This window comes from Bactrocera dorsalis, chromosome 2 (genome assembly GCF_023373825.1).
Source record: "Bactrocera dorsalis isolate Fly_Bdor chromosome 2, ASM2337382v1, whole genome shotgun sequence".
NCBI lineage: Eukaryota > Metazoa > Arthropoda > Insecta > Diptera > Tephritidae > Bactrocera > Bactrocera dorsalis.
The window spans coordinates 69,619,083-69,634,542 of NC_064304.1; positions in this window are offsets into that span (position 1 = coordinate 69,619,083).

Sequence of the window (15,460 nt, forward strand, 5' to 3'; positions counted from 1 at the left end):
ACAATTTCACAATCTTTTATTAAGGTATAAAATCGATTTTTTAGTAAATACACATTTAGCAATCGATATAAAATTGCGTAGAAATATCAACTTTACATACTTATGCTAATTAACCCTTTTGAAATTATTGGAGTTGTCATAGAGTTGTCGTAAAGCCATAACGACAGTGCATATGCAAAAATTCCACAATCTTTTTTTAAAGTGTAAAATCGATTTTTTAGTACATACACATTTAGCAATCGATATCAAGTTGCGTAAAAATATCAACTTTACATATTTATGCTAATTAGCCGTTTTGATGTTATTGGAGTTGTCATAGAGTTGTACTGCCATAACGACGGGGTATTTGGAACAATTTCACAATCTTTTATTAAGGTGTAAAATCGATTTTTTAGTAAATACACATTTAGCAATCGATATAAAGTTGCGTAAAAATATCAACTTTACATATTTATGCTAATTAGCCGTTTTGGTGTTATTGGAGTTGTCATAGAGTTGTACTGCCATAACGACGGGGTATTTGGAACAATTTCACAATCTTTTATTAAGGTGTAAAATCGATTTTTTACTACATACACATTTAGCAATCGATGTCAAGTTGCGTAAAAATATGAATTTTACTTATTTATGCTAATTAGCCGTGTTGGTGTTATTGGAGTTGTCGTGTAGCTATAATAGCATTGCATTTAGAAAAATTTCATTAAGATGTAAACTCGATTGTTGAGTAATTACACATTTAGTAAGCGATATCAAGTTGCGTAAAAATATAAACTTTACATATTTATGCTAATTAGCCGTTTTGATGTTATTGGAGTTGTCATAGTGTTCTATTGCCATAACGACATAACATTTGGAACAATTACACAATCTTTTATTAAGGTGTATAATCGATTTTTTAGTAAATACACATTTAGCAATCGATACAAAGTTGCGTAAAAGTATAAATTTTACATATTTATGCTAATTAGCCGTTTTGATGTTATTGAAATTGTCATAGAGTTGTACTGCCATAACGACAGGGCATTTGGAACAATTTCACAATCTTTTATTAAGGTGTAAAATCGATTTTTTAGTAAATGCACATTTAGCAATCGATATCAAGTTGCGTAAAAATATCAACTTTACATATTTATGCTAATTAGCCGTTTTGATGTTATTGGAGTTGTCATAGAGTTGTACTGCCATAACGACAGGGCATTTGAAACAATTTCACAAGCTTTTATTAAGGTGTAAAATCGATTTTTTAGTAAATGCACATTTAGTAATCGATGTCAAGTTGCGTAAAAATATCAACTTTACATATTTATGCTAATTAGCCGTTTTGATGTTATTGGAGTTGTCATAGAGTTGTACTGCCATAACGACAGGGCATTTGAAACAATTTCACAAGCTTTTATTAAGGTGTAAAATCGATTTTTTAGTAAATGCACATTTAGTAATCGATGTCAAGTTGCGTAAAAATATGAATTTTACTTATTTATGCTAATTAGCCATGTTGGTGTTATTGGAGTTGTCGTGTAGCTATAATAGCATTGCATTTAGAAAAATTTCATTAAGATGTAAACTCGATTGTTGAGTAATTACACATTTAGTAATCGATATCAAGTTGCGTAAAAATATAAACTTTACATATTTATGCTAATTAGCCGTTTTGATGTTATTGGAGTTGTCATAGTGTTCTATTGCCATAACGACAGAGCATTTGGAACAATTTCACAATCTTTTATTAAGGTGTAAAATCGATTTTTTAGTAAATACACATTTAGCAATCGATACAAAGTTGCGTAAAAATATCAACTTTACATATTTATGCTAATTAGCCGTTTTGATGTTATTGGAGTTGTCATAGAGTTGTACTGCCATAACGACGGGGTATTTGGAACAATTTCACAATCTTTTATTAAGGTGTAAAATCGATTTTTTACTACATACACATTTAGCAATCGATGTCAAGTTGCGTAAAAATATGAACTTTACATATTTATGCTAATTAGCCGTGTTGATGTTATTGGAGTTGTCGTGTAGCTATAATAGCATTGCATTTAGAAAAATTTCATTAAGATGTAAACTCGATTGTTGAGTAATTACACATTTAGTAATCGATATCAAGTTTTATTGCGATAACGATATGGCATTTGAAACAATTTCACAATCTTATATTATGGTGTAGAATCGATTTTTTAGTACATATACATTAAGCAATCGATATCAAGTTGCGTAAAAATATGAACTTTGCATATTTATGATATTTAGACGTGTTGCTGTTATTGGTGATGTCATGGAGTTGTCGTATATTCATAACGACAGTGCATGTGCAAAAATTCCACAATCTTTTTTTAAAGTGTAAAATCGATTTTTTAGTACATACACATTTAGTAATCGATATCAAGTTGCGTAAAAATATAAACTTTACATATTTATGCTAATTAGCCGTTTTGATGTTATTGGAGTTGTCATAGAGTTGTACTGCCATAACGACGGGGTATTTGGAACAATTTCACAATCTTTTATTAAGGTGTAAAATCGATTTTTTAGTAAATACACATTTAGCAATCGATATAAAGTTGCGTAAAAATATCAACTTTACATATTTATGCTAATTAGCCGTTTTGATGTTATTGGAGTTGTCATAGAGTTGTACTGCCATAACGACAGGGCATTTGGAACAATTTCACAATCTTTTATTAAGGTGTAAAATCGATTTTTTAGTACATACACATTTAGCAATCGATATCAAGTTGCGTAAAAATATAAACTTTACATATTTATGCTAATTAGCCGTTTTGATGTTATTGGAGTTGTCATAGAGTTGTATTGCCATAACGACAGGGCATTTGGAACAATTTCACAATCTTTTATTAAGGTGTAAAATCGATTTTTTAGTACATACACATTTAGCAATCGATATAAAGTTGCGTAAAAATATCATCTTCACATATTTATGCTAATTAGCCGTTTTGATGTTATTGGAGTTGTCATAGAGTTGTATTGCCATAACGACAGGGCATTTGGAACAATTTCACAATCTTTTATTAAGGTGTAAAATCGATTTTTTAGTAAATGCGCATTTAGCAATCGATATAAAGTTGCGTAAAAATATCAACTTTACATATTTATGCTAATTAGCCGTTTGGATGTTATTGGAGTTGTCATAGAGTAGTACTGCCATAACGACGGGGTATTTGGAACAACTTCACAATCTTTTATTAAGGTGTAAAATCTATTTTTTACTACATACACATTTAGCAATCGATGTCAAGTTGCGTAAAAGTATAAATTTTACATATTTATGCTAATAAGTCGTTTTTATGTTATTGGAGTTGTCATGGAGTTGTACTGCCATAACGACGGCGTATTTGGAACAATTTCACAAGCTTTTATTAAGGTGTAAAATCGATTTTTTAGTAAATGCACATTTAGCAATCGATATCAAGTTGCGTAAAAATATCAACTTTACATATTTATGCTAATTAGCCGTTTTGATGTTATTGGAGTTGTCATAGAGTTGTATTGCCATAACGACAGGGCATTTGGAACAATTTCACAATCTTTTATTAAGGTGTAAAATCGATTTTTTAGTAAATGCGCATTTAGCAATCGATATAAAGTTGCGTAAAAATATCAACTTTACATATTTATGCTAATTAGCCGTTTGGATGTTATTGGAGTTGTCATAGAGTAGTACTGCCATAACGACGGGGTATTTGGAACAACTTCACAATCTTTTATTAAGGTGTAAAATCTATTTTTTACTACATACACATTTAGCAATCGATGTCAAGTTGCGTAAAAGTATAAATTTTACATATTTATGCTAATTAGTCGTTTTGATGTTATTAAAATTGTCATAGAGTTGTACTGCCATAACGACAGGGCATTTGAAACAATTTAACAAGCTTTTATTAAGATGTAAAATCGATTTTTTAGTAAATGCACATTTAGCAATCGATATCAAGTTGCGTAAAAATATCAACTTTACATATTTATGCTAATTAGTCGTTTTTATGTTATTGGAGTTGTCATAGAGTTGTACTGCCATAACGACGGCGTATTTGGAACAATTTCAAAATCTTTTATTAAGGTGTAAAATCGATTTTTTAGTAAATGCACATTTAGCAATCGATATCAAGTTGCGTAAAAATATCAACTTTACATATTTATGCTAATTAGTCGTTTTTATGTTATTGGAGTTGTCATAGAGTTGTACTGCCATAACGACGGGGTATTTGGAACAATTTCACAATCTTTTATTAAGGTGTAAAATCGATTTTTTAGTAAATACACATTTAGCAATCGATATAAAGTTGCATAAAAATATCAACTTTACATATTTATGTTGATTCGCCGTTTTGATGTTATTGGAGTTGTCATAGAGTTGTACTGCCATAACGACGCGGTATTTGGAACAATTTCAAAATCTTTTATTAAGGTGTAAAATCGATTTTTTAGTACATATACATTAAGCAATCGATATCGAGTTGAGTAAAAATATGAACTTTACATACTTATGCTAATTAACCCTTTTGAAATTATTGGAGATGTCATGGTGTTGTCGTATAGCCATAACGACGGTGCATATGCAAAAATTCCACAATCTTTTTTTAAAGTGTAAAATCGATTTTTTAGTACATACACATTTAGCAATCGATATCAAGTTGCGTAAAAATATCAACTTTACATATTTATGCTAATTAGCCGTTTTGATGTTATTGGAGTTGTCATAGAGTTGAACTGCCATAACGACGGGGTATTTGGAACAATTTCACAATCTTTTTTTAAAGTGTAAAATCGATTTTTGAGTACATACACAATTAGCAATCGATATCAAGTTGCGTAAAAATGTAAACTTTAAACATTTATGCTAATTAGCCGTTTTGTTGTTATTGGAGTTGTCATAGAGTTGTACTGCCATAACGACAGGGTATTTGGAACAATTTCATAATCTTTTATTAAGGTGTAAAATCGATTTTTTACTACATACACATTTAGTAATCGATGTCAAGTTGCGTAAAAATATGAATTTTACTTATTTATGCTAATTAGCCGTGTTGGTGTTATTGGAGTTGTCGTGTAGCTATAATAGCATTGCATTTAGAAAAATTTCATTAAGATGTAAACTCGATTGTTGAGTAATTACACATTTAGTAATCGATATCAAGTTGCGTAAAAATATAAACTTTACATATTTATGCTAATTAGCCGTTTTGATGTTATTGGAGTTGTCATAGTGTTCTATTGCCATAACGACATAGCATTTGGAACAATTACACAATCTTTTATTAAGGTGTATAATCGATTTTTTAGTAAATACACATTTAGCAATCGATACAAAGTTGCGTAAAAGTATAAATTTTACATATTTATGCTAATTAGCCATTTTGATGTTATTGAAATTGTCATAGAGTTGTACTGCCATAACGACAGGGCATTTGAAAATATTTCACAAGCTTTTATTAAGGTGTAAAATCGATTTTTTAGTAAATGCACATTTAGCAATCGATATCAAGTTGCGTAAAAATATCAACTTTACATATTTATGCTAATTAGTCGTTTTTATGTTATTGGAGTTGTCATAGAGTTGTACTGCCATAACGACAGGGCATTTGAAACAATTTCACAAGCTTTTATTAAGGTGTAAAATCGATTTTTTAGTAAATGCACATTTAGTAATCGATGTCAAGTTGCGTAAAAATATCAACTTTACATATTTATGCTAATTAGCCGTTTTGATGTTATTGGAGTTGTCATAGAGTTGTACTGCCATAACGACAGGGCATTTGAAACAATTTCACAATCTTTTATTAAGGTGTAAAATCGATTTTTTAGTAAATACACATTTAGCAATCGATATCAAGTTGCGTAAAAATATAAACTTTACATATTTATGCTAATTAGCCGTTTTGATGTTATTGGAGTTGTCATAGTGTTCTATTGCCATAACGACATAACATTTGGAACAATTACACAATCTTTTATTAAGGTGTATAATCGATTTTTTAGTAAATACACATTTAGCAATCGATACAAAGTTGCGTAAAAGTATAAATTTTACATATTTATGCTAATTAGCCGTTTTGATGTTATTGGAGTTGTCATAGAGTTGTACTGCCATAACGACGGGGTATTTGGAACAACTTCACAATCTTTTATTAAGGTGTAAAATCGATTTTTACTACATACACATTTAGCAATCGATGTCAAGTTGCGTAAGAATATGAACTTTACATATTTATGCTAATTAGCCGTGTTGGTGTTATTGGAGTTGTCGTGTAGCTATAATAGCATTGCATTTAGAAAAATTTCATTAAGATGTAAACTCGATTGTTGAGTAATTACACATTTAGTAATCGATATCAAGTTTTATTGCGATAACGATAGGGCATTTTGAACAATTTCACAATCTCTTAATAAGGTGTAGAATCGATTTTTTAGTACATATACATTAAGCAATCGACATCAAGTTGCGTAAAAATATGAACTTTGCATATTGACGATATTCAGACGTTTTGATGTTATTGGAGTTGTCATAGAGTTGTACTGCCATAACGACAGTGCATGTGCAAAAATTCCACAATCTTTTTTTAAAGTGTAAAATCGATTTCTTAGTACATACACATTTAGCAGTCGATATCAAGTTGCGTAAAAATGTAAACTTTACATATTTATGCTAATTAGTCGTTTTTATGTTATTGGAGTTGTCATAGAGTTGTACTGCCATAACGACGGGTTGTTTGGAACAACTTCACAATCTTTTATTAAGGTGTAAAATCGATTTCTTTAGTAAATACACATTTAGCAATCGATATAAAGTTGCATAAAAATATCAACTTTACATATTTATGCTAATTAGCCGTTTTGATGTTATTGGAGTTGTCATAGTGTTCTATTGCCATAACGACAGAGCATTTGGAACAATTACGCAATCTTTTGTTAAGGTGTATAATCGATTTTTGAGTACATACACATTTAGCCATCGATACAAAGTTGTGTAAAAGTATAAATTTTACATATTTATGCTAATTAGCCGTTTTGATGTTATTGGAGTTGTCATAGAGTTGTATTACCATAACGACAGGGCATTTGGAACAATTTCACAATCTTTTATTAAGGTGTAAAATCGATTTTTTAGTACATACACATTTAGCAATCGATATCAAGTTGCGTAAAAATATAAACTTTACATATTTATGCTAATTAGCCGTTTGGATGTTATTGGAGTTGTCATAGAGTAGTACTGCCATAACGACGGGGTATTTGGAACAACTTCACAATCTTGTATTAAGGTGTAAAATCTATTTTTTAGTAAATGCGCATTTAGCAATCGATATAAAGTTGCGTAAAAATATCAACTTTACATATTTATGCTAATTAGCCGTTTGGATGTTATTGGAGTTGTCATAGAGTAGTACTGCCATAACGACGGGGTATTTGGAACAACTTCACAATCTTGTATTAAGGTGTAAAATCTATTTTTTACTACATACACATTTAGCAATCGATGTCAAGTTGCGTAAAAGTATAAATTTTACATATTTATGCTAATTAGCCGTTTTGATGTTATTAAAATTGTCATAGAGTTGTACTGCCATAACGACAGGGCATTTGAAACAATTTAACAAGCTTTTATTAAGGTGTAAAATCGATTTTTTAGTAAATGCACATTTAGCAATCGATATCAAGTTGCGTAAAAATATCAACTTTACATATTTATGCTAATTAGTCGTTTTTATGTTATTGGAGTTGTCATAGAGTTGTACTGCCATAACGACGGCGTATTTGGAACAATTTCAAAATCTTTTATTAAGGTGTAAAATCGATTTTTTAGTAAATGCACATTTAGCAATCGATATCAAGTTGCGTAAAAATATCAACTTTACATATTTATGCTAATTAGTCGTTTTTATGTTATTGGAGTTGTCATAGAGTTGTACTGCCATAACGACGGCGTATTTGGAACAATTTCACAAGCTTTTATTAAGGTGTAAAATCGATTTTTTTAGTAAATACACATTTAGCAATCGATATAAAGTTGCATAAAAATATCAACTTTACATATTTACGTTAATTCGCCGTTTTGATGTTATTGGAGTTGTCATAGAGTTGTACTGCCATAACGACGGGGTATTTGGAACAATTTCACAATCTTTTATTAAGGTGTAAAATCGATTTTTTAGTAAATACACATTTAGCAATCGATATAAAGTTGCGTAAAAGTATGAACTTTACATACTTATGCTAATTAACCCTTTTGAAATTATTGGAGATGTCATGGTGTTGTCGTATAGCCATAACGACGGTGCATATGCAAAAATTCCACAATCTTTTTTTAAAGTGTGAGTTTTTAGTAAATACACATTTAGCAATCGATATAAAATTGCGTAAAAATATCAACTTTACATATTTATGCCAATTAGCCGTTTTGATGTTATTGGAGTTGTCATAGAGTTGTACTGCCATAACGACGGGGTATTTGGAACAATTTCACAATCTTTTTTTAAAGTGTAAAATCGATTTTTGAGTACATACACATTTAGCAATCGATATCAAGTTGCGTAAAAATGTAAACTTTAAACATTTATGCTAATTAGCCGTTTTGTTGTTATTGGAGTTGTCATAGAGTTGTACTGCCATAACGACAGGGTATTTGGAACAATTTCATAATTTTTTACTAAGGTGTAAAATCGATTTTTTAGTACGTACACATTTAGTAATCGATGTCAAGTTGCGTAAAAATATGAATTTTACTTATTTATGCCAATTAGCCGTTTTGATGTTATTGGAATTGTCATAGTGTTCTATTGCCATAACAACAGAGCATTTGGAACAATTTCACAATTTTTATTAAGGTGTATAATCGACCTTTTAGTAAATACACATTTAGAAATCGATACGTAGTAGCGTAAAACTACAAACTTTACATATTTATGCTAGTTAGCCTTTTTGAGGTTTTCGGAGTGGTCGTGTAGCAATAACTACAGTGTATTTGAAACAATTTCACAATCTTATATTAAGGGGTAAAATAGATTTGTGAGTAATTCCGCATTTAGCAATCGATATCGAGTTGCGTAAATATATGAACTTCACATTTTTATGCTAATTAGCCGTTTTGATGTTATTGGAGTTGTCATAGAGTTGTATTACCATAACGACAGGGCATTTGGAACAATTTCACAATCTTTTATTAAGGTGTAAAATCGATTTTTTAGTACATACACATTTAGCAATCGGTATCAAGTTGCGTAAAAATATAAACTTTACATATTTATGCTAATTAGCCGTTTTGATGTTATTGGAGTTGTCATAGAGCTGTATTGCCCTAACGACAGGGCATTTGGAACAATTTCACAATCTTTTATTAAGGTGTAAAATCGATTTTTTAGTAAATGCACATTTAGCAATCGATATAAAGTTGCGTAAAAATATCAACTTTACATATTTATGCTAATTAGCCGTTTTGATCTTATTGGAGTTGTACTGCCATAACGACGGGGTATTTGGAACGACTTCACAATCTTTTATTAAGGTGTAAAATCGATTTTTTACTACATACACATTAAGCAATCGATGTCAAGTTGCGTAAAAATATGAATTTTACATATTTATGCTAATTAGCCGTTTTGATGTTATTGGAGTTGTCATAGTGTTCAATTGCCATAACGACAGAGCATTTGGAACAATTACACAATCTTTTATTAAGGTGTATAATCGATTTTTTAGTAAATACACATTTAGCAATCGATACAAAGTTGCGTAAAAGTATAAATTTTACACATTTATGCTAATTAGCCGTTTTGATGTTATTGAAATTGTCATAGAGTTGTACTGCCAGAACGACAGGGCATTTGAAACAATTTCACAAGCTTTTATTAAGGTGTAAAATCGATTTTTTAGTAAATGCACATTTAGCAATCGATATCAAGTTGCGTAAAAATATCAACTTTACATATTTATGCTAATTAGTCGTTTTTATGTTATTGGAGTTGTCATAGAGTTGTACTGCCATAACGACAGGGCATTTGGAACAATTTCACAAACTTTATTAAGGTGTAAAATCGATTTTTTAGTACATACACATTTAGCAATCGATATCAAGTTGCGTAAAAATATCAACTTTACATATTTATGCCAATTAGCCGTTTTGATGTTATTGGAGTTGTCATAGTGTTCTATTGCCATAACGACAGAGCATTTGGAACAATTTCACAATTTTTATTAAGGTGTAAATTTCACTAACTCACCGCTTTTGCTGTGCCCTTATGATAGGTGATGAGCAAGAACAAGTGTCTCGAACTCCGACACTATTAACTGCAGATTTAAAAACCGAAAACTGTTGATTGTAGAAAAAACTGGATATTTAAACCGCCGAAAAACTGTTGATTGTAGAGAAAACTGGATATTTAAACCGCCGAAGAACTGTTGGTTTTAGAGATAACTGGATATTTAAACCGCCGAAAAACTGTTGGTTTTTGAGAAAACTGGATATTTAAACCGCCGAAAAACTGTTGATTGTAGAGAAAACTGGATATTTAAACCGCCGAAAAACTGTTGATTGTAGAGAAAACTGGATATTTAAAACGCCGAAGCACTGTTGGTTTTACAGAAAACTGGATATTTAAAACGCCGAAGCACTGTTGGTTTTACAGAAAACTGGATATTTAAAACGCCGAAGCACTGTTGGTTTTAGAGATAACTGGATATTTAAACCGCCGAAAAACTGTTGGTTTTTGAGAAAACTGGATATTTAAAACGCCGAAAAACTGTTGATTGTAGAGAAAACTGGATATTTAAAACGCCGAAGCACTGTTGGTTTTGCAGAAAACTGGATATTTAAAACGCCGAAGCACTGTTGCTTTTATAGAAAACTGGATATTTAAACCGCCGAAAAAACTGTTGATTTTATAGAAAACTGGATATTCAAAACGCCGACACACTGTTGGTTTGAGAGAAAACGCTCGTTCTAGAAGGTTCGCCCACGCGTGGTAGTCGCGGTTAAAGTTGCAAAACGATGTAAGATGCGGTTGTAGTTGCAAACGAAGTGAGATGCGGTCGTCCTTTTGGTCCCCTTTTTTGTGTGTGGAATCAGCTGGTGTGTAGTGTGGAAAGTAAGCTTTGTTGGTTTGTGACGTGGATATGATGAAGGTGCGTGTCAATGTTGTGAAGTTGAGTTGAAATGTGTGATCGTGTGGTGGGTGTGTAAATGCCCGAGGGAGATGCTCATTTGTACATCCTGGCCCCCCTAGGCGAGTATTCAGCCTAGTAGCCTCTGAAGTTGTTGCAGTGTTGCAACAACGTTGCTGAGACCTGTCCTACGACGCGCTTGCGGCCTAGGATGGCGCCTCCGTTGCTGGGTGGCCTGGTGATGCTGGCGCCTGGCGCGGTACTCCTCCGCAGGGAAGGCGTGCCTTCGCGGTTGCGGTCGCGGGAGTCGGCGGCTGGCAGTACGGCCGCGAAGGGGATGACGACGCTCAACGTCGGGTCCGGCATTGCGGTGGAACATTGTGTGATGGTGACCCATACACACCTGGCACTGATACCCTGTGGTACATTCGCGAGTTCGGTGGGTAGGCGCCAGACAATTTAAGCAATGCCCGTGGGCCTGGGCGACCTGCTGGCGTTGCTAAGGCGTCATCCCCTTGAATATGCCACAATGTGGCAATCGGTGTCGGCGGCGGCATAGCGCGCATTGAAGTGGTGCTGGTTCCGGAGCCCGTGCTTGCGGGTCACTACGCGGAGCTGTCGGAACTTCTCGGTGGGCTGCGGTATTGATGGTTGTTCGCGGCGCTGCTACAGGGGTAGCTTTAGGGCGCGGAACATTCACGGCCGAACGTACGGAGGGCGTTGGAGTAGTGGGCATCTCGTCTTCCATATTGACCTGTTAAGAAATAGGTTTTTCTTTAATTATCATATATATATGTGTATATAATCATATGGCCGGTGGTGGCACGTAATGTGGCAGGAGTGAGTCGTCGTGTGGATCGACTTTCCCTTTGTTTTGGGTTTTTGGTGGCTATTTATTTATAATGGGTGCGTTTACTAATATACATACATATACATAAATTTTTCTTTTATTTATCTCTTTGTTTATTGATTGCGGTTACGTTTCGATTTTATCTGCGGTTGGCAAAAAGCATAATTTAACGAGCGGTCTAGTTAGCGTTCCCGATTGTGTACGGACATCGACTACGCGAATATGACCGTCGGAGCCGTAGTAGAGCTTCTCTATGCGGCCAAGCCGCCATTCGGTAGGGGGGAGACAATCGTCATTGATTAAGACACAATCTCCAAGCTTAGGCGCATGTTCTGTGATTTTCCATCGGTACCTTCTGTGGAGGTCCTTTAAATAATCATCTTTCCATCGGCGACTGAAGTCGTGATGGAGAATCTTAATTCTTTCCCAACGGTTTAATAAGGAAAGCGACTGCACGCCTGGCTCAGGTGTGGCCAGAATGGGCGCTCCTTTAAGAAAATGCCCTGGCGTGAGGGCAGTAAAATCTGAGGGATCTTGCGAGAGTGCAGCGAGAGGCCGTAAGTTAAGAACGGCTTCAATTCTAGTTAAGAGTGTCGTGAACTCTTCATAATTGAATTTATAGTTGCCAGCTAGCTTCTTGAAATGAGATTTGAAACTTTTTACGGCTGACTCCCATAAGCCACCCATTGCACATTAAGCAATCGATATAAAGTTGCGTAAAGATATAAACTTTACATATTTATGCTAATTAGCCGTTTTGTTGTTATTGGAGTTGTCATAGAGTTGTACTGCGCTAACGTCAGGGTATTTGGAACAATTTCATAATTTTTTATTAGGGTGTAAAATCGATTTTTTAGCAAATACACATTTAGCAATCGATATCAAGTTGCGTAAAAATGTAAACTTTACTTATTTATGCTAATTAGCCGTTTTGATGTTATTGGAGTTGTCATAGAGTTGAACTGCCATAACGACGGGGTATTTGGAACAATTTCACAATCTTTTTTTAAAGTGTAAAATCGATTTTTTAGTACATACACATTTAGCAATCGATATCAAGTTGCGTAAAAATGTAAACTTTACATATTTATGCTAATTAGCCGTTTTGTTGTTATTGGAGTTGTCACAGAGTTGTACTGCCATAACGACAGGGTATTTGGAACAATTTTATAATCTTTTATTAAGGTATAAAATCGATTTTTTAGTACATACACATTTAGCAATCGATATCAAGTTGCGTAAAAATATCAACTTTACATATTTATGCCAATTAGCCGTTTTGATGTTATTGGAGTTGTCATAGTGCTCTATTGCCATAACAACAGAGCATTTGGAACAATTTCACAATTTTTATTAAGGTGTAAATTTCACTAACTCACCGCTTTTGCTGTGCCCTTATGATAGGTGATGAGCAAGAACAAGTGTCTCGAACTCCGACACTATTAACTGCCGATTTAAAAACCGAAAACTGTTGATTGTAGAAAAAACTGGATATTTAAACCGCCGAAAAACTGTTGATTGTAGAGAAAACTGGATATTTAAAACGCCGAAGCACTGTTGGTTTTAGAGATAACTGGATATTTAAACCGCCGAAAAACTGTTGGTTTTTGAGAAAACTGGATATTTAAACCGCCGAAAAAACTGTTGGTTTTTGAGAAAACTGGATATTTAAAACGCCGAAGCACTGTTGGTTTTACAGAAAACTGGATATTTAAAACGCCGAAGCACTGTTGGTTTTAGAGATAACTGGATATTTAAACCGCCGAAAAACTGTTGGTTTTTGAGAAAACTGGAGGATGGAGTCATATGTAGAAGTTCGGAGGATGGAGTCATATGTAGAAGTTCACGCAAGTGAGGAAAGTTCTCTGATCGCCATTCACTTGGGAGTGGCCAGAAACGATTCTTTTACATATGACTCAAGCAGCTCACGACTTCCGGTCTTTGACCAAGTATCCTCTGGGTAGCCTAAGAACATCCGTTTGAAGGCGAGCTAACGTGAGAAGGCGAAATATCCCCTACATAGGGTTGTGCGCTGGGCTTGGGACCCGCCACGTAAAAAAACAACCCCAGCGAATAGCAACAACCAGCCTCGGATGAGAGACCCCCCTTTTGATGACGACCATGGAAAACGAAATAAGGACTACGAATTGAGGGCATGCACCTGGAATGTCCGGTCCCTTAATTGGGAAGGTGCCGCTGCCCAGCTGGTTGATGTCCTCGTGAAAATAAAGGCTGACATCACCGCCGTCCAAGAAATGCGATGGACGGGACAAGGACAAAGACAAGTAGGTCCTTGTGGCATTTACTACAGTGGCCATATAAAGGAGCGCAAGTTTGGTGTTGGATTCGTGGTGGGAGAGAGACTCCGTCGCCGAGTACTATCATTCACTCCGGTGAATGAACGTCTAGCCACAATCCGCATCAAAGCGAGGTTCTTCAACATATCGCTGATTTGCGCCCACGCCCCGACGGAAGAGAAGGACGATGTGACCAAAGATGACTTTTATGAGCGCTTGGAGCTCGCTTATGAGAGCTGCCCCCGCCACGATGTCAAAATCGTGCTTGGCGACTTCAACGCCAGGGTGGTCAAAGAAGGTATCTTTGGCACTACGGTCGGTAAATTCAGCCTCCACGAGGAAACATCCCCAAATGGGTTGAGGCTGATCGACTTCGCCGGGGCCCGAAATATGGTTATCTGTAGTACTAGATTCCAGCATAGGAAGATTCATCAAGCTACCTGGCTGTCTCCGGATCGAAAAACTACCAACCAGATCGATCATGTTGTGATAGACGGAAGACACGTCTCCAGTGTTTTAGATGTGCGTGCGCTCCGAGGTCCTAACATCGACTCGGACCACTATCTTGGTGCAGCTAAGATTCGCACCCGCCTCTGTGCAGCAAAAAACGCACGCCAACAAACACAAGGAAGGTTCGACGTCGAGAAGCTGCAATCACAACAGACAGCCGAGCGATTTTCTACTCGGCTTGCACTCCTGCTCTCTGAGAGCACTCGTCAACAACTCGGTATAAGGGAACTGTGGGACGGCATTTCAAACTCCTTACGTACAGCTGCAGCCGAAACCATTGGTTTTCGGAAAGTGCAAAAGAACAGCTGGTACGACGAGGAGTGCCGTGTCGCAGCGGAGAGAAAACAGGCTGCCTACCTCGCAACGTTACGATCGACCACAACACGTGCGGGATGGGATAGATACCGAGAGTTGAAGAGGGAAGCGAGACGCATTTGTAGACAGAAAAAGAAAGAGGCCGAAATGCGTGAGTACGAAGAGCTTGATAAGCTGGCCGACAGGGGTAATGCTCGAAAATTCTACCAAAAGATGCGGCGGCTTACAGAAGGTTTCAAGACCGGAGCATACTCATGTAGAACCCCCCAAGGTGATCTAGTCACCGATGCCCAGAGCATACTTGAATTATGGAGGGAACACTTCTCCAGCCTGCTGAATGGCAGTGAACACACAACGCCAGGAGAAGACG